Source organism: Pseudophryne corroboree, chromosome 6 (assembly GCF_028390025.1).
Source record: "Pseudophryne corroboree isolate aPseCor3 chromosome 6, aPseCor3.hap2, whole genome shotgun sequence".
NCBI classification, from domain to species: domain Eukaryota; kingdom Metazoa; phylum Chordata; class Amphibia; order Anura; family Myobatrachidae; genus Pseudophryne; species Pseudophryne corroboree.
The window spans coordinates 669,076,326-669,101,305 of NC_086449.1; the positions used below are offsets into that span (position 1 = coordinate 669,076,326).

Below are 24,980 nucleotides of genomic sequence, written 5' to 3' on the forward strand. Positions count from 1 at the left end.
AAATTTTTCGGGTTTTGTGTTTTGGTTTTGGGTTCGGTTCCGCGGCCGTGTTTTGGGTTCGACCGCGTTTTGGCAAAACCTCACCGAATTTTTTTGTCGGATTCGGGTGTGTTTTGGATTCGGGTGTTTTTTTCAAAAAACACTAAAAAACAGCTTAAATCATAGAATTTGGGGGTCATTTTGATCCCAAAGTATTATTAACCTCAAAAACCATAATTTCCACTCATTTTCAGTCTATTCTGAATACCTCACACCTCACAATATTATTTTTAGTCCTAAAATTTGCACCGAGGTCGCTGGATGACTAAGCTAAGCGACCCTAGTTGCCGACACAAACACCGGGCCCATCTAGGAGTGGCACTGCAGTGTCACGCAGGATTTCCCTTCCAAAAAACACTCCCCAAACAGCACATGACGCAAAGAAAAAAAGAGGCGCAATGAGGTAGCTGTGTGAGTAAGATAAGCGACCCTAGTGGCCGACACAAACACCGGGCACATCTAGGAGTGGCACTGCAGTGTCACGCAGGATGGCCCTTCCAAAAAACACTCCCCAAACAGCACATGACGCAAAGAAGAAAAAAAGAGGCGCAATGAGGTAGCTGTGTGAGTAAGATAAGCGACCCTAGTGGCCGACACAAACACCTGGCCCATCTAGGAGTGGCACTGCAGTGTCACGCAGGATGGCCCTTCCAAAAAACACTCCCCAAACAGCACATGACGCAAAGAAGAAAAAAAGAGGCGCAATGAGGTAGCTGTGTGAGTAAGATAAGCGACCCTAGTGGCCGACACAAACACCTGGCCCATCTAGGAGTGGCACTGCAGTGTCACGCAGGATGGCCCTTCCAAAAAACACTCCCCAAACAGCACATGACGCAAAGAAGAAAAAAAGAGGCGCAATGAGGTAGCTATGTGAGTAAGATAAGCGACCCTAGTGGCCGACACAAACACCTGGCCCATCTAGGAGTGGCACTGCAGTGTCACGCAGGATGGCCCTTCCAAAAAACACTCCCCAAACAGCACATGACGCAAATAAAAATGAAAGAAAAAAGAGGTGCAAGATGGAATTGTCCTTGGGCCCTCCCACCCACCCTTATGTTGTATAAACAGGACATGCACACTTTAACCAACCCATCATTTCAGTGACAGGGTCTGCCACACGACTGTGACTGAAATGACGGGTTGGTTTGGACCCCCACCGAAAAAGAAGCAATTAATCTCTCCTTGCACAAACTGGCTCTACAGAGGCAAGATGTCCACCTCATCATCATCCTCCGATATATCACCGTGTACATCCCGCTCCTCACAGATTATCAATTCGTCCCCACTGGAATCCACCATCTCAGCTCCCTGTGTACTTTGTGGAGGCAATTGCTGCTGGTCAATGTCTCCACGGAGGAATTGATTATAATTCATTTTAATGAACATCATCTTCTCCACATTTTCTGGAAGTAACCTCGTACGCCGATTGCTGACAAGGTGAGTGGCGACACTAAACACTCTTTCGGAGTACACACTTGTGGGAGGGCAACTTAGGTAGAATAAAGCCAGTTTGTGCAAGGGCCTCCAAATTGCCTCTTTTTCCTGCCAGTATAAGTACGGACTGTCTGACGTGCCTACTTGGATGCGGTCACTCATATAATCCTCCACCATTCTTTCAATGGTGAGAGAATCATATGCAGTGACAGTAGACGACATGTCCGTAATCGTTGTCAGGTCCTTCAGTCCTGACCAGATGTCAGCATCAGCAGTCGCTCCAGACTGCCCTGCATCACCGCCAGCGGGTGGGCTCGGAATTCTGAGCCTTTTCCTCGCACCCCCAGTTGCGGGAGAATGTGAAGGAGGAGATGTTGACAGGTCGCGTTCCGCTTGACTTGACAATTTTGTCACCAGCAGGTCTTTGAACCCCAGCAGACTTGTGTCTGCCGGAAAGAGAGATCCAAGGTAGGTTTTAAATCTAGGATCGAGCACGGTGGCCAAAATGTAGTGCTCTGATTTCAACAGATTGACCACCCGTGAATCCTTGTTAAGCGAATTAAGGGCTCCATCCACAAGTCCCACATGCCTAGCGGAATCGCTCCCTTTTAGCTCCTCCTTCAATGCCTCCAGCTTCTTCTGCAAAAGCCTGATGAGGGGAATGACCTGACTCAGGCTGGCAGTGTCTGAACTGACTTCACGTGTGGCAAGTTCAAAAGGTTGCAGAACCTTGCACAACGTTGAAATCATTCTCCACTGCGCTTGAGACAGGTACATTCCACCTCCTATATCGTGCTCAATTGTATAGGCTTGAATGGCCTTTTGCTGCTCCTCCAACCTCTGAAGCATATAGAGGGTTGAATTCCACCACGTTACCACTTCTTGCTTCAGATGATGGCAGGGCAGGTTCAGGCGTTTTTGGTGGTGCTCCAGTCTTCTGTACGTGGTGCCTGTACGCCGAAAGTGTCCCGCAATTCTTCTGGCCACCGACAGCATCTCTTGCACGCCCCTGTCGTTTTTAAAAAAATTCTGCACCACCAAATTCAAGGTATGTGCAAAACATGGGACGTGCTGGAATTTGCCCATATTTAATGCACACACAATATTGCTGGCGTTGTCCGATGCCACAAATCCACAGGAGAGTCCAATTGGGGTAAGCCATTCCGCGATGATCTTCCTCAGTTGCCGTAAGAGGTTTTCAGCTGTGTGCGTATTCTGGAAACCGGTGATACAAAGCGTAGCCTGCCTAGGAAAGAGTTGGCGTTTGCGAGATGCTGCTACTGGTGCCGCCGCTGCTGTTCTTGCGGCGGGAGTCCATACATCTACCCAGTGGGCTGTCACAGTCATATAGTCCTGACCCTGCCCTGCTCCACTTGTCCACATGTCCGTGGTTAAGTGGACATTGGGTACAACTGCATTTTTTAGGACACTGGTGAGTCTTTTTCTGACGTCCGTGTACATTCTCGGTATCGCCTGCCTAGAGAAGTGGAACCTAGATGGTATTTGGTAACGGGGGCACACTACCTCAAGAAATTGTCTAGTTCCCTGTGAACTAACGGCGGATACCGGACGCACGTCTAACACCAACATAGTTGTCAAGGCCTCAGTTATCCGCTTTGCAACAGGATGACTGCTGTGATATTTCATCTTCCTCGCAAAGGACTGTTGGACAGTCAATTGCTTGGTGGAAGTAGTAAAAGTGGGCTTACGACTTCCCCTCTGGGATGACCATCGACTCCCAGCAGCAACAACAGCAGCGCCAGCAGCAGTAGGCGTTACACGCAAGGATGCATCGGAGGAATCCCAGGCAGGAGAGGACTCGTCAGAATTGCCAGTGACATGGCCTGCAGGACTATTGGCATTCCTGGGGAAGGAGGAAATTGACACTGAGGGAGTTGGTGGGGTGGTTTGCGTGAGCTTGGTTACAAGAGGAAGGGATTTACTGGTCAGTGGACTGCTTCCGCTGTCGCCCAAAGTTTTTGAACTTGTCACTGACTTATTATGAATGCGCTGATGGTGACGTATAAGGGAGGATGTTCCGAGGTGGTTAAAGTCCTTACCCCTACTTATTACAGCTTGACAAAGGCAACACAAGGCTTGACAAATGTTGTCCGCATTTCTGGTGAAATACTTCCACACCGAAGAGCTGATTTTTTTGGTATTTTCACCAGGCGTGTCAATGGCCCTATTCCTCCCACGGACAACAGGTGTCTCCCCGGGTGCCTGACTTAAACAAACCACCTCACCATCAGAATCCTCCTTGTCAATTTCCTCCCCAGCGCCAGCAACACCCATATCCTCCTCATCCTGGTGTACTTCAACACTGACATCTTCAATCTGACTATCAGGAACTGGACTGCGGGTGCTCCTTCCAGCACTTGCAGGGGGCGTGCAAATGGTGGAAGGCGCATGCTCTTCACGTCCAGTGTTGGGAAGGTCAGGCATCGCAACCGACACAATTGGACTCTCCTTGTGGATTTGGGATTTCGAAGAACGCACAGTTCTTTGCGGTGCTTTTGCCAGCTTGAGTCTTTTCATTTTTCTAGCGAGAGGCTGAGTGCTTCCATCCTCATGTGAAGCTGAACCACTAGCCATGAACATAGGCCAGGGCCTCAGCCGTTCCTTGCCACTCCGTGTGGTAAATGGCATATTGGCAAGTTTACGCTTCTCCTCCGACAATTTTATTTTAGATTTTGGAGTCCTTTTTTTACTGATATTTGGTGTTTTGGATTTTACATGCTCTGTACTATGACATTGGGCATCGGCCTTGGCAGACGACGTTGCTGGCATTTCATCGTCTCGGCCATGACTAGTGGCAGCAGCTTCAGCACGAGGTGGAAGTGGATCTTGATCTTTCCCTAATTTTGGAACCTCAACATTTTTGTTCTCCATATTTTAATAGGCACAACTAAAAGGCACCTCAGGTAAACAATGGAGATGGATGGATACTAGTATACTTATGGATGGACGAGCGACTGCAGACACAGAGGTAGCTACAGCCGTGGACTACCGTACTGTGTCTGCTGCTAATATAGACTGGATGATAATGAGATGAAATTAATATATATATATATATAATATCACTAGTACTGCAGCCGGACAGGTATATATATTTATTATGTAATGACTGATGACGGACCTGCTGGACACTGTCAGCTCAGCAGCACCGCAGACTGCTACAGTAAGCTACTATAGTAGTATGTATCAAGAAGAAAGAAAAAAAAAAAAACACGGGTAGGTGGTATACAATTATGGATGGACCAGCGACTGCCGACACAGAGGTAGCTACAGCCGTGGACTACCGTACTGTGTCTGCTGCTAATATAGACTGGATGATAATGAGATGAAATTAATATATATATATATATATAATATCACTAGTACTGCAGCCGGACAGGTATATATATTTATTATGTAATGACTGATGACGGACCTGCTGGACACTGTCAGCTCAGCAGCACCGCAGACTGCTACAGTAAGCTACTATAGTAGTATGTATCAAGAAAAAAAAAAAAAAAAACCACGGGTAGGTGGTATACAATTATGGATGGACCAGCGACTGCCGACACAGAGGTAGCTACAGCCGTGGACTACCGTACTGTGTCTGCTGCTAATATAGACTGGATGATAATGAGATGAAATTAATATATATATATATATATATATATAATATCACTAGTACTGCAGCCGGACAGGTATATATATTTATTATGTAATGACTGATGACGGACCTGCTGGACACTGTCAGCTCAGCAGCACCGCAGACTGCTACAGTAAGCTACTATAGTAGTATGAATCAAGAAGAAAGAAGAAGAAAAAACCACGGGTAGGTGGTATACAATTATGGATGGACCAGCGACTGCCGACACAGAGGTAGCTACAGCCGTGGACTACCGTACTGTGTCTGCTGCTAATATAGACTGGATGATAATGAGATGAAATTAATATATATATATATATATAATATCACTAGTACTGCAGCCGGACAGGTATATATATTTATTGTGTAATGACTGATGACGGACCTGCTGGACACTGTCAGCTCAGCAGCACCGCAGACTGCTACAGTAAGCTACTATAGTAGTATGTATCAAGAAGAAAGAAAAAAAAAAACCACGGGTAGGTGGTATACAATTATGGATGGACCAGCGACTGCCTACACAGAGGTAGCTACAGCCGTGGACTACCGTACTGTGTCTGCTGCTAATATAGACTGGATGATAATGAGATGAAATTAATATATATATATATATATATATATATATAATATCACTAGTACTGCAGCCGGACAGGTATATATATTTATTATGTAATGACTGATGACGGACCTGCTGGACACTGTCAGCTCAGCAGCACCGCAGACTGCTACAGTAAGCTACTATAGTAGTATGTATCAAGAAGAAAGAAAAAAAAAAAAACACGGGTAGGTGGTATACAATTATGGATGGACCAGCGACTGCCGACACAGAGGTAGCTACAGCCGTGGACTACCGTACTGTGTCTGCTGCTAATATAGACTGGATGATAATGAGATGAAATTAATATATATATATATATATATAATATCACTAGTACTGCAGCCGGACAGGTATATATATTTATTATGTAATGACTGATGACGGACCTGCTGGACACTGTCAGCTCAGCAGCACCGCAGACTGCTACAGTAAGCTACTATAGTAGTATGTATCAAGAAGAAAAAAAGAAAAAAACCACGGGTAGGTGGTATACAATTATGGATGGACCAGCGACTGCCGACACAGAGGTAGCTACAGCCGTGGACTACCGTACTGTGTCTGCTGCTAATATAGACTGGATGATAATGAGATGAAATTAATATATATATATATATATATATAATATCACTAGTACTGCAGCCGGACAGGTATATATATTTATTATGTAATGACTGATGACGGACCTGCTGGACACTGTCAGCTCAGCAGCACCGCAGACTGCTACAGTAAGCTACTATAGTAGTATGAATCAAGAAGAAAGAAGAAGAAAAAAACCACGGGTAGGTGGTATACAATTATGGATGGACCAGCGACTGCCGACACAGAGGTAGCTACAGCCGTGGACTACCGTACTGTGTCTGCTGCTAATATAGACTGGATGATAATGAGATGAAATTAATATATATATATATATATATATATATAATATCACTAGTACTGCAGCCGGACAGGTATATATATTTATTGTGTAATGACTGATGACGGACCTGCTGGACACTGTCAGCTCAGCAGCACCGCAGACTGCTACAGTAAGCTACTATAGTAGTATGTATCAAGAAGAAAGAAAAAAAAAAACCACGGGTAGGTGGTATACAATTATGGATGGACCAGCGACTGCCTACACAGAGGTAGCTACAGCCGTGGACTACCATACTGTGTCTGCTGCTAATATAGACTGGATGATAATGAGATGAAATTAATATATATATATATATATATATATATATATATAATATCACTAGTACTGCAGCCGGACAGGTATATATATTTATTATGTAATGACTGATGACGGACCTGCTGGACACTGTCAGCTCAGCAGCACCGCAGACTGCTACAGTAAGCTACTATAGTAGTATGTATCAAGAAGAAAGAAAAAAAAAAAACCACGGGTAGGTGGTATACAATTATGGATGGACCAGCGACTGCCGACACAGAGGTAGCTACAGCCGTGGACTACCGTACTGTGTCTGCTGCTAATATAGACTGGATGATAATGAGATGAAATTAATATATATATATATATATATATATAATATCACTAGTACTGCAGCCGGACAGGTATATATATTTATTATGTAATGACTGATGATGGACCTGCTGGACACTGTCAGCTCAGCAGCACCGCAGACTGCTACAGTAAGCTACTATAGTAGTATGTATCAAGAAGAAAAAAAAAAAAAACCACGGGTAGGTGGTATACAATTATGGATGGACCAGCGACTGCCGACACAGAGGTAGCTACAGCCGTGGACTACCGTACTGTGTCTGCTGCTAATATAGACTGGATGATAATGAGATGAAATTAATATATATATATATAATATCACTAGTACTGCAGCCGGACAGGTATATATATTTATTATGTAATGACTGATGACGGACCTGCTGGACACTGTCAGCTCAGCAGCACGGCAGACTGCTACAGTAAGCTACTATAGTAGTATGTATCAAGAAGAAAGAAGAAAAAAAAACCACGGGTAGGTGGTATACAATTATGGATGGACCAGCGACTGCCGACACAGAGGTAGCTACAGCCGTGGACTACCGTACTGTGTCTGCTGCTAATATAGACTGGATGATAATGAGATGAAATTAATATATATATATATATATATATATATATATATATAATATCACTAGTACTGCAGCCGGACAGGTATATATATTTATTATGTAATGACTGATGACGGACCTGCTGGACACTGTCAGCTCAGCAGCACCGCAGACTGCTACAGTAAGCTACTATAGTAGTATGTATCAAGAAGAAAGAAAAAAAAAAAACCACGGGTAGGTGGTATACAAATATGGATGGACCAGCGACTGCCGACACAGAGGTAGCTACAGCCGTGGACTACCGTACTGTGTCTGCTGCTAATATAGACTGGATGATAATGAGATGAAATTAATATATATATATATATAATATCACTAGTACTGCAGCCGGACAGGTATATAAATTTATTATGTAATGACTGATGACGGACCTGCTGGACACTGTCAGCTCAGCAGCACCGCAGACTGCTACAGTAAGCTACTATAGTAGTATGTATCAAGAAGAAAGAAGAAGAAAAAAACCACGGGTAGGTGGTATACAATTATGGATGGACCAGCGACTGCCGACACAGAGGTAGCTACAGCCGTGGACTACCGTACTGTGTCTGCTGCTAATATAGACTGGATGATAATGAGATGAAATTTATATATATATATATATATATATATATATAATATCACTAGTACTGCAGCCGGACAGGTATATATATTTATTGTGTAATGACTGATGACGGACCTGCTGGACACTGTCAGCTCAGCAGCACCGCAGACTGCTACAGTAAGCTACTATAGTAGTATGTATCAAGAAGAAAGAAAAAAAAAACACGGGTAGGTGGTATACAATTATGGATGGACCAGCGACTGCCGACACAGAGGTAGCTACAGCCGTGGACTACCGTACTGTGTCTGCTGCTAATATAGACTGGATGATAATGAGATGAAATTAATATATATATATATATATATATATAATATCACTAGTACTGCAGCCGGACAGGTATATATATTTATTATGTAATGACTGATGACGGACCTGCTGGACACTGTCAGCTCAGCAGCACCGCAGACTGCTACAGTAAGCTACTATAGTAGTATGTATCAAGAAGAAAGAAGAAGAAAAAAACCACGGGTAGGTGGTATACAATTATGGATGGACCAGCGACTGCCGACACAGAGGTAGCTACAGCCGTGGACTACCGTACTGTGTCTGCTGCTAATATAGACTGGATGATAATGAGATGAAATTAATATATATATATATATATAATATCACTAGTACTGCAGCCGGACAGGTATATATATTTATTGTGTAATGACTGATGACGGACCTGCTGGACACTGTCAGCTCAGCAGCACCGCAGACTGCTACAGTAAGCTACTATAGTAGTATGTATCAAGAAGAAAGAAAAAAAAGAAACCACGGGTAGGTGGTATACAATTATGGATGGACCAGCGACTGCCTACACAGAGGTAGCTACAGCCGTGGACTACCATACTGTGTCTGCTGCTAATATAGACTGGATGATAATGAGATGAAATTAATATATATATATATATATATATATATAATATCACTAGTACTGCAGCCGGACAGGTATATATATTTATTATGTAATGACTGATGACCGACCTGCTGGACACTGTCAGCTCAGCAGCACCGCAGACTGCTACAGTAAGCTACTATAGTAGTATGTATCAAGAAGAAAGAAAAAAAAAACCACGGGTAGGTGGTATACAATTATGGATGGACCAGCGACTGCCGACACAGAGGTAGCTACAGCCGTGGACTACCGTACTGTGTCTGCTGCTAATATAGACTGGATGATAATGAGATGAAATTAATATATATATATATATATATATATATAATATCACTAGTACTGCAGCCGGACAGGTATATATATTTATTATGTAATGACTGATGATGGACCTGCTGGACACTCTCAGCTCAGCAGCACCGCAGACTGCTACAGTAAGCTACTATAGTAGTATGTATCAAGAAGAAAGAAAAAAAAAAACACGGGTAGGTGGTATACAATTATGGATGGACCAGCGACTGCCGACACAGAGGTAGCTACAGCCGTGGACTACCGTACTGTGTCTGCTGCTAATATAGACTGGATGATAATGAGATGAAATTAATATATATATATATATAATATCACTAGTACTGCAGCCGGACAGGTATATATATTTATTATGTAATGACTGATGACGGACCTGCTGGACACTGTCAGCTCAGCAGCACGGCAGACTGCTACAGTAAGCTACTATAGTAGTATGTATCAAGAAGAAAGAAAAAAAAAAACCACGGGTAGGTGGTATACAATTATGGATGGACAAGCGACTGCCGACACAGAGGTAGCTACAGCCGTGGACTACCGTACTGTGTCTGCTGCTAATATAGACTGGATGATAATGAGATGAAATTAATATATATATATATATATATATATAATATCACTAGTACTGCAGCCGGACAGGTATATATATTTATTATGTAATGACTGATGACGGACCTGCTGGACACTGTCAGCTCAGCAGCACCGCAGACTGCTACAGTAAGCTACTATAGTAGTATGTATCAAGAAGAAAGAAAAAAAAAAACCACGGGTAGGTGGTATACAAATATGGATGGACCAGCGACTGCCGACACAGAGGTAGCTACAGCCGTGGACTACCGTACTGTGTCTGCTGCTAATATAGACTGGATGATAATGAGATGAAATTAATATATATATATATATAATATCACTAGTACTGCAGCCGGACAGGTATATATATTTATTATGTAATGACTGATGACGGACCTGCTGGACACTCTCAGCTCAGCAGCACCGCAGACTGCTACAGTAAGCTACTATAGTAGTATGTATCAAGAAGAAAGAAAAAAAAAACACGGGTAGGTGGTATACAATTATGGATGGACCAGCGACTGCCGACACAGAGGTAGCTACAGCCGTGGACTACCGTACTGTGTCTGCTGCTAATATAGACTGGATGATAATGAGTTGAAATTAATATATATATATATATATATATATAATATCACTAGTACTGCAGCCGGACAGGTATATATATTTATTATGTAATGACTGATGACGGACCTGCTGGACACTGTCAGCTCAGCAGCACCGCAGACTGCTACAGTAAGCTACTATAGTAGTATGTATCAAGAAGAAAGAGAAAAAAAAAACCACGGGTAGGTGGTATACATATACAATTATATATATATTATATACAATTATATATATATATATATATATATATATATATATTAAACTGGTGGTGATTAATTAAACTGGTGGTCAGGTCACTGGTCACACTATCAGCAACTTGCAAGTAGTACTCCTAAGCAGACAATCACAATATATATTATACTGGTGGTCAGTGTGGTCACAATGGCAGTGTGGCACTCTGGCAGCAAAAGTGTGCACTGTACGTTATATGTACTCCTGAGTCCTGCTCTCAGACTCTAACTGCTCCCCACTGTCAGTGTCTCCCCCACAAGTCAGATATACATTATACAGTCACACTATCTATCTATCTATCTATCTATCTATCTATCTATCTATCTATCTATCTATCTATCTATCACTTCAGCAAGTAGTAGTACTCCTCCTAATGCTCCCCAAAATTACTAAAGTAAATAGTACTGTGTCTCTCTCTACTCTAGTAGTCTCACTCTCTATAAACGGAGAGGACGCCAGCCACGTCCTCTCCCTATGAATCTCAATGCACGTGTGAAAATGGCGGCGACGCGCGGCTCCTTATATAGAATCCGAGTCTCGCGATAGAATCCGAGCCTCGCGAGAATCCGACAGCGGGATGATGACGTTCGGGCGCGCTCGGGTTAACCGAGCAAGGCGGGAAGATCCGAGTCGCTCGGACCCGTGTAAAAAAAACTGAAGTTCGGGCGGGTTCGGATTCCGAGGAACCGAACCCGCTCATCTCTACTTTATTCACAATTTATTATACGATAGTGTCCCTTATTCACATTACATCACACAGTAGTACCAATTTACCTTATATACGTTAATTCTCACAGTAGTACCCCTCATTTACATAACATCATACTGAATTGTTCCTTAATCGCATTACACCACACCATATTGCTCTTTATGCTCATTACACCACACCATATTGCTCCTTATTCACATTACACCACACCATATTGCTCTTTATTCTCATTACACCACACCATATTTCTCCTTATTCACATTACACCACACCATATTGCTCTTTATTCACATTAGATCACACAGTAGTGCCCTTTCTATACGTTACGCCACACAGTAGAGCACCTTATACACATAATGCCACACATTGGTAATGCATTTATACATATAATACCACACAATAATTCCCCTTACACATTGACACACATTATTAATGTCCTTATAAACATAGTGCACCTTACACATTATGCCAACCCTTATTAATGCCCTTATACGCATAATTTCCCTTACATATATGCCGCACATTGTTAATGCCCTTATACACATAATGACACACATAATGTCACTTACACACATGCCGCACATTATTGGTGCCCTTATACACATAATGACACACATAGTGCCCCTTACACATGTTACACATTATTAATGCCCTTATACAAATAATGACACATATAGGAGGTCATTCCGAGTTGTTCGCTCGCAAGGCGATTTTAGCAGAGTTGCTCACGCTAAGCCGCCGCCTACTGGGAGTGAATCTTATCATCTTAAAATTGCGAACGATGTATTCGCAATATTGCGATTACACACCTCGTAGCAGTTTCTGAGTAGCTTCAGACTTACTCGGCATCTGCGATCAGTTCAGTGCTTGTCGTTCCTGGTTTGACGTCACAAACACTCCCAGCGTTCGCCCAGACACTCCCCCGTTTCTCCGGCCACTCCTGCGTTTTTTCCGGAAACGGTAGCGTTTTTTCCCACACGCCCATAAAACGGCCTGTTTCCGCCCAGTAACACCCATTTCCTGTCAATCACATTACGATCGCCAGACCGATGAAAAAGCCGTGAGTAAAATTCCTAAGTGCATAGCAAATTTACTTGGCGCAGTCGCAGTGCGAACATTGCGCATGCGCATTAAGCGGAAAATCGCTGCGATGCGAAGATTTTTACCAAGCGAACAACTCGGAATGAGGGCCATAGTTCCTGGCGTGAGTCATCTAGCAGCTCTGCTAACGTCGGGTGCCTATTTTTTATGAAAATGCATCTTATTTGCACTGCTATGTGGCTAGGATGCACAAGCAGCTTCTGCTGATTAAAATGATATGCAGCATGCCTATATACTGTGTGCGACTGTGGCTGTATCTACATACAAAGTGCTGCGCACAGAATATAGGCATGCCGCATATCATTTTAATCAGCAGAAGCTGCTTGTGCCCCTAGGCATACCAGATGCCCTAGGCAATTGCCTAGTTTGCCTATGCCTAAGGCTGGCTCTGATTTCAGAAACCTTCTACAACTCTTCCACTCAAACGCCAAAAAGCATTGCCAATTTGCCATCACAGCCAGTGGGTAAGTGTAGATTCAGCACTCTCACAGAGTGAGATTGCTGTCACTCACACAATGGTGGAGCTGCTAATTCACAGATGTGTGTGTTCATTGGAATACACACATGCAGTCTATGCAACTGAAAGTCGGAGCAGTTATGTGGTGCTCCCATCCCACACAGTGTCCACAACCATTCCATTTGGTCACCAAAACAATCCAGCCTTGTTCCAACATCCTTCTCACTCCATACATCCATCTCATTTAGTCTACACATTTAGCTCCCTCAAACATCTTGGTTAATTGCTAAAACTATAATACCCCATCTACGGTCTATACATCTTCACTTACTTCCTCTATGCGCCTACATACTGCTCTGTCTTCCCCAATCCCTACTGCTGTGTTCTCCCATCTGTGCTAGTCTGTACTAACCTATCTGCACCACCTGTCTTTCCCCATCTGTGCCTTGTCCGTACCACCGTTTCCTTCTCTCTGTGCTGCTCAGTGTTTCCCTCTTCAATATCACTCTGCCTCCTCAGATACATGCCACACTGTCTTCTCTCCCATCTGCAGAGACGGCCATAGGCATAGGCAAACTAGGCAATTGCCTAGGGCATTTAATATGCCTAGGGGCATCAGCAGCTTCTGCTGATTAAAATGATATGCGGCATGCCTATATTCTATGTGTAGCATTTCATATGCAGATACAGCCACAGTTTCACTCATATAGGCATACTGCATATCATTTTAATCAGCAGAAGCTGCTTGTGCATGCTAGCCACATAGCAATGCAAATAAGATGCATTTACATTAAAAAAAATGTGCTCAACGTTAGCATTGAGGCAAGATTTATGAGGACACATCTGTATCCAAGCAGAGGCAGAGGTCACAGTGTTAGTGGCAGTGTGAGTGCTGTGTGCATGTGAGTGGGTTGGTTGTGCAGTAGTGATCAGAATATGTTTAAGGAGCATTATGTGAGTCATGTAAAAATGCATTAATAATGTGCAACATATGTGTAAGGGGCACTATGTGTGCCATTATGTGTATAAGGGCATTAATAATGTGCGGCATATGTGTAATAGGGTACTATTGTATGTGTGTCATTATGCATATAGGGGCACTAATAATGTGCAGCAAATGTGTAGGGGGCACTATGTGTGTCATTATGTGTATAAGGGCATTAATAATGTGCGGCATATGTGTAAGGGACATTATGTGTAAAAGGGCATTAATAAAGGTTGTCATAATGTGTAAGGTGCATTATGTTTATAAGGACATTAATAATGTGTCTCTTATGTGTAAGGGGAATTACTGTGTGGCATTATGTGTATAAGGTGCTCTACTATGTGGCATTGCATATAGAAAGGGCACTACTGTGTCGTCTAATGTGAATAAAGATCAATAGAGTGTGATATAATGTGAATAAGGAGCAATTCAGTGTGATGTAATGTGAATAAGGGGCTCTACTGTGAATAGTAACGTTTATAAGGTAAAGTAATACTACTGTGGGATGTAATATGAATTATGGACACTATCGCATGATCAAATGTGAATAAAGTTGCAGTACTGTGTGGCATATTTGGAATTGGGGTTACTATTGTGTGGCCATGCCCCTTGCCAGCAAAAACACACCCCTTTTTGGGCTGTGCGCCAAATGTCTGAACTGTTCCTTTTTAAAATATAGGGGGTACAAACACCAAAATAAGGGCTGCTATGGATGAGGGGTGGTGGTGCTGGGAAAGAGGTGCAAGGTCAGAGGCAGAACCAGCGGTGGTGCTAGGGGCACCAGCCAAAATCTTGCCTAGGGCATCATATTGGTTAGGGCCGGCTCTGCCCATCTGCTCCAGTTTACTACCCATCCATGCCGGTGTTTTTAACCCATCTGCATCATTGCCCCCCACCACACCACTCTGCCTCCCTTCCCATACGCGCTGCTTAATCTCCCCCACGACACCACTCTTAAGGTGGGTACACACCTAAAGATATATCTGCAGATGGTACACACTGACCAACCACCACTGTCATCTGCAGATATATCTGTTGTTAAGAACATTGGGCAATTAATCTTTCCTCCATACACACTGGCAGATCGTCATCATGAAATGTGCCAAATATTCCTGCAATTTACATAATGGGCTGGCCTTCTAAAGAGCACACAAGTAAAGGAAATAGAGTTGGGGCAGGCAGTGCTGGGGGTATTGTAGATAGCAGCTGGGTTTTTAGGCTCCCCAGCGCACCCACTACTTTCCATGGGCTTAGGTGGTCATTTGGGTGCCAAATAAACTCTCGCCCGCTGGAACTGAGCATCACCCCACCACTATACACAGATAATCGGGTGCAAAAAATTGATTCCCCCCTAGGATACAATAACACAGTGTTTTTATAAAGAATCATTAATCAACACCCATCTGTAGTACACGCTTTTCCAAAACAACCAGTCTCCCTGGCTGCCATTTAACAACATATTCCAAAAGGCCAAGCTTAGACTTGTAGTCCCATAATAGCTGGAAGCCACAGGTTGCCTATGGCCAGTAACAGAAGCATGGCCACCCTCCATTACACAGCTGCCTTTTCCTGCAGAACAGAAATGATGCTGCACATATGCGCTGCTGCCGCTATATAAAGGCATACTTGCCTACTCTCCCGGAATGGCCGGGAGGCTCCCGAAAATCGGGTGACCCTCCCGGCCCCACGGAAGAGCAGGCAAGTCTCCCGGAACCAGCAGTCACCCTGCCCGTCCGCCCACTTACTGTGTAAAGTGGGCGGTCCGGGCAGTTGATGATGCGATTCTTGCTGAATCGTGTCATCATAGCCACGCCCCCTGCAGTGTAATGCCGGGGATTGCGGCATTACAGAGCGGGGCGTGGCTTAAAGGATGTGACTTAGTAACTCCGCCCCCGGCCCGCCCCTGCTCCGCCCCCGGCCCGCCTCCTCCCCACATCACAGCCTGCCCCTGCCCCGCTGCTGAGCCGACCTGGCTGCTCTCTCCCGCAGAGAGCAGCCAGAATATCGGCAAGCAGGGGCGTATCTACCATTTGGCCAGGATGGCACTCGCCAGGGGCGCCCGTAGAAGGGGGGCGCCGCCCGGAGGTGCCACCCGCGGCTAAGTGATAGAGCAGTCCGGATGGGCAGGGAGTGAAGCAAAGGTTGCACAACTTACACAGAGTTTAATCAGCCGCAAGGGGAGGAGACAGAAGCTGTGTGCTGCCGAGTCCTGACTTAAAGTCCTGGCTGCAGCAGTTTCTGCTACAGCTGAGCATATCGCTCCCCTCAGCTCCTGCACCTCTGAGTCACTCCCCTCCTCCTCTGTTCCTTTGAAAGCAGTTAGCCCCGCCCCCTGGAGGCGGAGATCCGGCCCAGGCCCATGATTACCAGGGCAGTGTGAGGAGGATTACTGGGGATGCCTGCAAGGAATCACACCGCGGCGGGAGGAGGAGAGACTATGGCTGGAGACTGATGGAAAGACCCCTTGAAGTGCTGCTGAGACACCATGGTGAGTCCATGTCCCAAGAAGTCCGTGACAGCTGTCTGTCTGGAGGAGGGGATTTGTGTGGGTGGGAAGTAGGTGGGGAGTGAGAATGATGTCAGTATGGGGGTGGGTGATGGATGTGTGTGAGCCTGTGAGGGAGCTGTTGGTGGGCAAGGGAGGAAGGGGAGATCTGTGTATGTGACATACACAGTACATCAATACCTGCAAATATCCCACATTTTAGACCCCCCCCCCCCATCATTACAGTAATACCATCCACATAACAATAATCGTTTCTTCTGCATAGTATGTGTGCTGTCAGTGTGTGTGTGTGTGGGGGGGGGGGGGGGGGATTGGTGTGATGGAGGTGTCAGCATGGATGGGAGGAAGGGGGGATTGGTGTGATGGAGCTGTCAGTGTGGAGGGGGGGGGGAGTGGGGATTGGTGTGATGGAGGTGTCAGTGTGGAGGTGGGGAAGATGGGATTGGTGTGATGGAGGTGTCATCATGGATGGGAAGAAGGGGGGATTGGTGTGATGGAGGCGTCAGTGTGGAGGGGGGGAAGGGGGGATTGGCGTGATGGAGGTGTCAGTGTGGAGGGGGGGGAGGGGGGATTGGTGTGATGGAGGTGTCAGTGTGGAGGGGGGGAAGATGGGATTGGTGTGATGGAGGTGTCATCATGGATGGGAGGAAGGGGGGATATTGGTGTGATGGAGGCGTCAGTGTGGAGGGGGGGAAGGGGGGATTGGCGTGATGGAGGTGTTAGTGTGGGTGCGGTAAGAGTTGTCAGTGGGGGAGGTATGTTTGTGTTTAGATTTGTGCGTATGAGGGTAATGTGTGTTAGAGAGTTTTCAGGGGGGGGGCACATTGTTCATAATTGTTTTGACAAGGAGAACTACATCTCCCAGCATCTGCAGCGTGCTGGAGATGCTAATAAGCTTAATCAAAAAGTTTAAAACGCTTATTGCTTTTAAGACTGGGTGGTTAATAAGGGAGAGCTGTACAGTACGGCATTTTTCCAGTGCATATGTTTGCCGGTTGGGCTGCCACATATCACTGAAACACCCCCAAATGTAAGTGCACCCACCTCCGTCTTCCTAGAGGGAGATAGTTACAGCTGTTATACTAATAGTGGGTTGTTGAATGTAGTCAGCAAATCAACAGTCCTTATGTCGACACTACAATGCCAGCACCAGTTTCCCAACTCAGTTCTAAGGCTGCTTAAAGTATTTTTTCCCTATCCTACCACTCACTACTAGACACCTACCTCCACCCCTCTCCACACACACACACACACGCACACACACACACACACACACACACACACACACACACACACACACACACACACGCACACGTGTAAAAGTGAGCCAGTGGAGAAATTTCCCCATCAACCAATCAGCAGCTCTGTATAATTTTATAGTATGCAAATTATAGATGTTACTTCAGTGCTGATTGGTTGCCATGGGCACTTCTCCACTGGCTCACTTCTCCGCTCTTATCACTGCTTAGTAAATGTACCCCTTAGACTCTCTCCTCTGTCTAGACTGCAGTGGTTCCCAAACTTGGTACTCGACAGTTCCAGGTGACCTGTGGATTTTTAAAATGTGGCAGTTGGTGATACACAGTACACATGCCATGTGACTTGGAAAACGTGACTTGTTAGGGATCCTTGAGGACCGAGTTTGGGAACCACTGGTCTAGCGTGTCAGTGTCTGTTGTCCACTGTATCCTTTGTCTTATTTTTCGCAGTATTTCTCTGTCTCTGATGTAGTGCAGAGAGGTAGTACAGTGATGTTTTACAGTGTAGTGTAACCTATAGAAGGGTCAGCAATGTAGTGTAGGGTGTAGAGGCGTCAGTGATGTAGTGTAGGGAGGTCAGTTATGTAGTGTAGGGTGTAGAGGCGTCAGTGATGAAGTGTAGGGTGTAGAGGCATCAGTGATGTAGTATAGGGTGTAGAGAGTCAGTGATGTAGTGTAGGATATAGAGGGGTCAATAAATATACTAATCCCAAGTACTTACTACACTTAATAAATTAAAACACAAACTGCAGGAAAAAGTATGCAATCTGGGTCAAAGAAAAAAAGCAAAAGGCAGAGGTTAATAAGAGTGACCAACGCCATGCCTTGCGCCACATAGCATTATGTTAAACTGAGATGTTCCATAGTCTGGGGTGGGTGGGACACCATGACACATAGTCTGGGGCAGGCAGGTTAGCTAGCCTATAGAAGTCTGTTGATAGAGGTTGGGGGGGGGGGGTGGACTGATCCAGTGAGGGTAGGCAGGGGAGGCAGAGCCTCACCTGTTATACTTGAGTATTCTCCATTTTTTTGTTACTATAAATAACATATATAGGGTAACAAAATATGTACAACCATGTTTAATGCCCACATGAACCCTACGGTTCATATGGGTTGTGAGTCTTAGCATCTTCCCCCTGCGATTAGCCATAGCTGCCCCCCCCCCCCCCCCCCCCCGAGTTTTAGCCCTAGCCACCTACCCAGGGTGGTTAGGGTAGGGGGCAGAGGAGGGGTAAATTAATTATCTTGTCCCCTGTCAGCATTCTAAAAATCATGATGTCGCAGTTTGTCACCTGACCGCCAGCATCCCGAACATCACCATTTCCTAACACACCCATTCATATATGTGTATGTAACTCTGGCTCTGATACTAGCCAGTGCCTCCTCAGCCACTGACCTCACCGCACCTCACTGGGCAGTTCATGATCCAATGCTGCTTGGTTTCCTGTCTGCTGTTGCTACCAGCCAGTTCCCGTTGACAGTGAGTCCCAAACAGCAATGTTTGGTAGCATTTGTGGGACGCAGTTGGTGTGGCCCCCCTATTTCACATTTGGGGGGGCGCCAGGCCCTTACTTTGCCAGGGGCGCTCGGACCCCTAGATACACCCCTGTCGGCAAGTATGTATAAAGGGATGAGCCTGGTGCGTGTCTCTCTGCCCCATATTCTGGCATCCCGGCAGGGCACAGGGGGAGGAGGCACAGCATAGCGGTATATACACTTATGTCTGATGGGGCTACGCCGGTCCAGTGACTGAATCAGATTCTAACAACCCACCCTACAGGATGATGTGGCAGAGACTCACGCTTGGCAGGCTGCTTCCAGTTTCCATTACGTATATCCACTGTCCCCACTGCACAGGACTCAGTGACTCAGAGCAGAGCGTGTCCTGCAGAACACACTCATTTTTAAAAAAGGAGCCCCTTGCTGCCTGTAGCACGTAAAAAAAATGTGCTATAGCGCGTATTTTGCAATCACTTTAGAAGCTGGCCCTATGGGGACTGCAGATGATACGTGGTCTGTGCTAGATGTTGTGATACTACTTAGGGGGGTATCCAATTAGAGGTGAACCCTTGTGTATTTTACAGGCTATCCAATTTGGTCGCCTTTAAAAAAATACATTCTCTTCCAAAAACACAGTGAAACCTGTGTGATTTCATTATAAACAGCCCATTTTCTGATGAAAATGGGTCTGTTTCCTGGGATTTGGTTATGCCTGCCTGAGGCAGGTAAAACAAAATCCCTGATAAGCCGCAGTTTGCATTGGCTTATCGGGGCTAATAGGATAGCCACCGGCAGGACAATTAGCTGTGGTAATTAACCACTGCTAACGGATACACTCTATCTATCTATCTATCTATCTATCTATCTATCTATCTATCTATCTATCTATCTATCTATCTACATATATATACACTGACCCTATGGGGACTGTTGGTGACACATGGGCAGTGCTAGATGTGATACATACCAGGGCCGAAACTAGGGGGGGGGCTAGGGGGGCATGTGACCCAGGCGCAGGATTTAGTGGGGCGCTGAGAGAGACCCGGCGGCAGTGCCGTTTCTACTCCTTATCGCCTCTTCCGAGCGCTCCTGCTCGGGGGGCGGAGTTTTGCGGAATGACGCGTTGCGTCGTGACGTCACGACGCAAACGCGTCATTCCGCGAAGCCCCGCCCCCCGAGCAGGAGCGCTCGGGGAGAGGCGATAAGCATGAAGGAGGAGGCGGCCGGCGCGAGGGACGTGAGGCGGCGGGACCGAAGAGCGGGAAGACGTAAGTATTCTCTCTCTCTCTCTCCCCCCCTCCTTCCCCCCAACTTGAAACCTGCCTGCCGCTGCCGCACTGTGTAAAATGGGGACACCTGCCTATGGGGATACCTGCCTGCCGCACTGTGTAAAATGGGGCACCTGCCTGCGTACTGTGTATTATGGGGGCACCTGCCTGCGTACTGTGTAATAATGGGGGCACCTGCCTGCGTACTGTGTAATATGGGGGCATCTGCCTGCGTACTGTGTAATATGGGGGCACCTGCCTGCGTACTGTGTAATATGGGGGCATCTGCCTGCGTACTGTGTAATATGGGGGCACCTGCCTGCGTACTGTGTAATATGGGGGCATCTGCCTGCGTACTGTGTAATATGGGGGCACCTGCCTGCGTACTGTGTAATATGGGGGCACCTGCCTGCGTACTGTGTAATATGGGGGCACCTGCCTGCGTACTGTGTAATATGGGGGCATCTGCCTGCGTACTGTGTAATATGGGGGCACCTGCCTGCGTTCTGTGTAATATGGGGGCACCAGCCTGCGTACTGTGTAATATGGGGGCATCTGCCTGCGTACTGTGTAATATCTGGGCATCTGCCTGCGTACTGTGTAATATGGGGGCATCTGTCTGCGTACTGTGTAATATGGGGGCATCTGCCTGCGTACTGTGTAAAATGGGGATATATGCCTGCCGCGCTGTGTAAAATGGGGATATCTGCCTGCCGCACTGTGTAAAATGGGGATACCTGCCTGCAGTGTTATTGTTGGTAATGTAGATGTAGTGTAGTGTAATGAAGTAATATATAGTACAGCATATAGGGTATGTAGTACAGTGTATAGGAGCATGCAATGTAGTGCAGCATATAGGGGATGGTGTAGTAGTGTAGTGCAGCATATAGGGGATAGTGTAGTAATGTAGTGCAGCATATAGGGGCATGTACGTAGTGTAGTGTATAGGAGCATGTAATGTAGTGCAGTGTATAGGGGATAGTGTAGTAATGTAGTGCAGCATATAGGGGCATGCACGTAGTGTTAGGAGCATGTAATGTAGTGCAGTGTATGGGAGATAGTGTAGTAATGTAGTGCAGCATATAGGGGCATGTACGTAGTGTAGTGCAATATAAAGGGCACTTAGTGTAATCATGTAGTGCAGTAATGTGGTGCAATGTGTGGGGACACACAGGGGCTATGTGACAGATGCTTAGGACATTTGGGGCACATGAGGCGCAATTTTGTTCAATGGTAGCCCCTTTCTAAATATTTGATAACATGATAATTTTTTGTGTAATGCGGGGGGGGGGGCGGGCGCCAAAATGCTTCCTTGCCCCGGGTGCTGACAAGTCTAGTTTCGGCCCTGGTCTGCCGGGTGGCGGGGAGCAGCGGCGCCCCATCGGCTTCTCGGCCGCATCCCCTGCACCTGTGGTAATTATGCCACTACCCCCCAAACTCCCTCCCTATGCCTCCGGCCCTACTTCATTTACTATTTATTTCATTCATAACCTTACCTTAGCCCCTCCCCCAGGCGCTGGTCTGCTGCCTCCTCCTCCTACAAGAGCTGCCGGGTTTAGTGTGTGGTGGGTGCGCTCAGCAGCTGAGGAGCTGAGCGCACACCACAGGCACGTGGCGGGTGGCGGGCAGGGGGAGTTCAGTGAGGTACCGCGGCCGTACTAGTTGTGCTGCCAGATGGTGGGCCCACAGTGCGTTTGCGCTGTGGGCAAGGCACCATTAGCACACACCTAGTTACGGCCCTGCGGCAGACCACTGCATCTGAATACTTCATGTGTATTTTGTATTCCACCTCTGACCGGCTACCCGCACGACTAGTCCCCCCCCCCCTCCCCCGGAGATGAGCCGCGCTTCTGGCCGGGCATATATGATATCCGTAGCAGCGGTAGCCCACCAAGCAGCTTCTCTCACCTTGCTCACGGAGGGGGAGCTCTCTTCTTATCTGCCGGCAGCCTCGTGTTTCCTGCCCAGCTAGGGTGCTGCGCCTAACTGCTGAACTCTGGTGCAGTGACAGTGGGCTTAGGGGGGGAGGGGGGGTATGAGTTATGCAGTGACAGTGGGCTTGGGGAGGGAGGGGGGGTATGAGTTGTGCAGTGACAGTGGGCTTGGGGAGGGAGGGGGGGTATGAGTTGTGCAGTGACAGTGGGCTTGGGGAGGGAGGGGGGGTATGAGTTGTGCAGTGACAGTGGGCTTGGGGAGGGAGGGGGGGTATGAGTTGTGCAGTGACAGTGGGCTTGGGGAGGGAGGGGGGTATGAGTTGTGCAGTGACAGTGGGCTTGGGGGGGAGGGGGGGTATGAGTTATGCAGTGACAGTGGGCTTGGGGAGGGAGGGGGGGTATGAGTTGTGCAGTGACAGTGGGCTTGGGGAGGGAGGGGGGGTATGAGTTGTGCAGTGACAGTGGGCTTGGGGGGGAGGGGGGGTATGAGTTATGCAGTGACAGTGGGCTTGGGGAGGGAGGGGGGGTATGAGTTGTGCAGTGACAGTGGGCTTGGGGGTGGAGGGGGGTATGAGTTGTGCAGTGACAGTGGGCATGGGGGGGTATAGGAGTTGTGCAGTGACAGTGGGCATGGGGGGTACGAGTTATGCAGTGACAGTGGGCATGGGGGAGTATAGGAGTTGTGCAGTGACAGTGGGCAAGGGGGGTATAGGAGTTGTGCAGTGACAGTGGGCATGGGGGGGTATAGGAGTTGTGCAGTGACAGTGGGCATGGAGGGGTATGAGTTATGCAGTGACAGTGGGCATGGGGGAGTATAGGAGTTGTGCAGTGACAGTGGGCATGGGGGGGTATAGGAGTTGTGCAGTGACAGTGGGCATGGGGGGATATATGAGTTGTGCAGTGACAGTGGGCATGGGGGGGTATGAGTTGTGCAGTGACTGTGGGTATGGGGGGTATATGAGTTGTGCAGTGACTGGGCATGATGGGGTGTACAAGTTTTGCAGTGACAGTGGGCATAGGGGGTACATGAGTTGTGCAGTGACTGTGGGTATGGGGGGTTGTATGAGTTGTGCAGTGACTGTGGGCATGGGGGGGAGTATGAGTTGCGCAGTGACAGTGGGCATGGGGAGGTATGAGTTGTGCAGTGACCGTGGGCATGGGGTGGTGTATAAATTGTGCAGTGACTATGGGCATTGGGTAATTGGTGGCGGCGCCGCTGCATCAGTCCCTCTCCTTCCACATAGGCTGGCCGCCGCTCCTGTAAATGTTGGGATGCGCTTCCCTCATCCCAGCATTCACAGCGGCGGCGGCCAGCCAATGCGGAAGGAGAGGGGCAGCTGCAGCAGCGCACCCGGCAATTACAGTGCGCTGCTGCAGCTCCAGAGTCCCCCTCCCTCCTCTTCCTTCTCCCCTGCCCCCAAAGCTGCCAGCACCGAGGAGCCTGACTGCCTGAGCCAGCGGAGAGATGGTAAGTATCATCTATTCTGTCTGTCTGTCTACCTAATATGTAAAAAGGGGACGCTGTCTGCTGTAATGTGTAAAAAGGGGACGCTGTATGCCGTAATTTGTAAAAAAGGGACGCTGTCTGCCGTTATGTGTAAAAATCGGGATGCTGTCTGCCGTAATGTGTAAAAAGGGGACGCTGCCTGCCGTAATGTGTAAAAAGTGGGACGCTGTCTGTCGTAATGTGTAAAAAGGGGGACGCTGTCTGTCGTAATGTGTAAAAAGTGGGCGCTGCCTGTCGTAATGTGTAAAAAGGGGACGCTGCCTGCCGTAATGTGTAAAAAGTGGGACGCTGTGTCGTAATGTGTAAAAAGGGGGACGCTGTCTGTCGTAATGTGTAAAATGGGGGACGGTGTCTGTCGTAATGTGTAAAAAGTGGGCGCTGCCTGTCGTAATGTGTAAAAAGGGGACGCTGCCTGCCGTAATGTGTAAAAAGTGGGACGCTGTCTGTCGTAATGTGTAAAAAGGGGGACGCTGTCTGTCGTAATGTGTAAAAAGGGGGACGCTGTCTGCCGTAATGTGTAAAAAGGGGGACGCTGTCTGCCATAATGTGTAAAAAAGGGAATCTGTCCGCCGTAATGTGCAAAAGGGGCTCTACCTGGTGTAGTGGCGCTACTGTGCGGCGTAATTTGAATAATGGAGACTACTATAATATGTTATATGAATTGGTATTATTTGTGGCCAAACCCCTCCCCCATAAAGCCACGGCCCTATATATTTTTGCGCGCACCTGCGGCGCGCACT

At 46.9% G+C, this 24,980-nt stretch overlaps 1 protein-coding gene across 4 annotated transcripts in view; it reads right to left on the bottom strand.

Moving 5' to 3' along the window:
* The window catches only part of SLC23A1 (solute carrier family 23 member 1), an 894,224-nt gene that overhangs the window by 638,091 nt on the left and 231,153 nt on the right, over window positions 1–24,980 (bottom strand). The window lies entirely within an intron of this gene.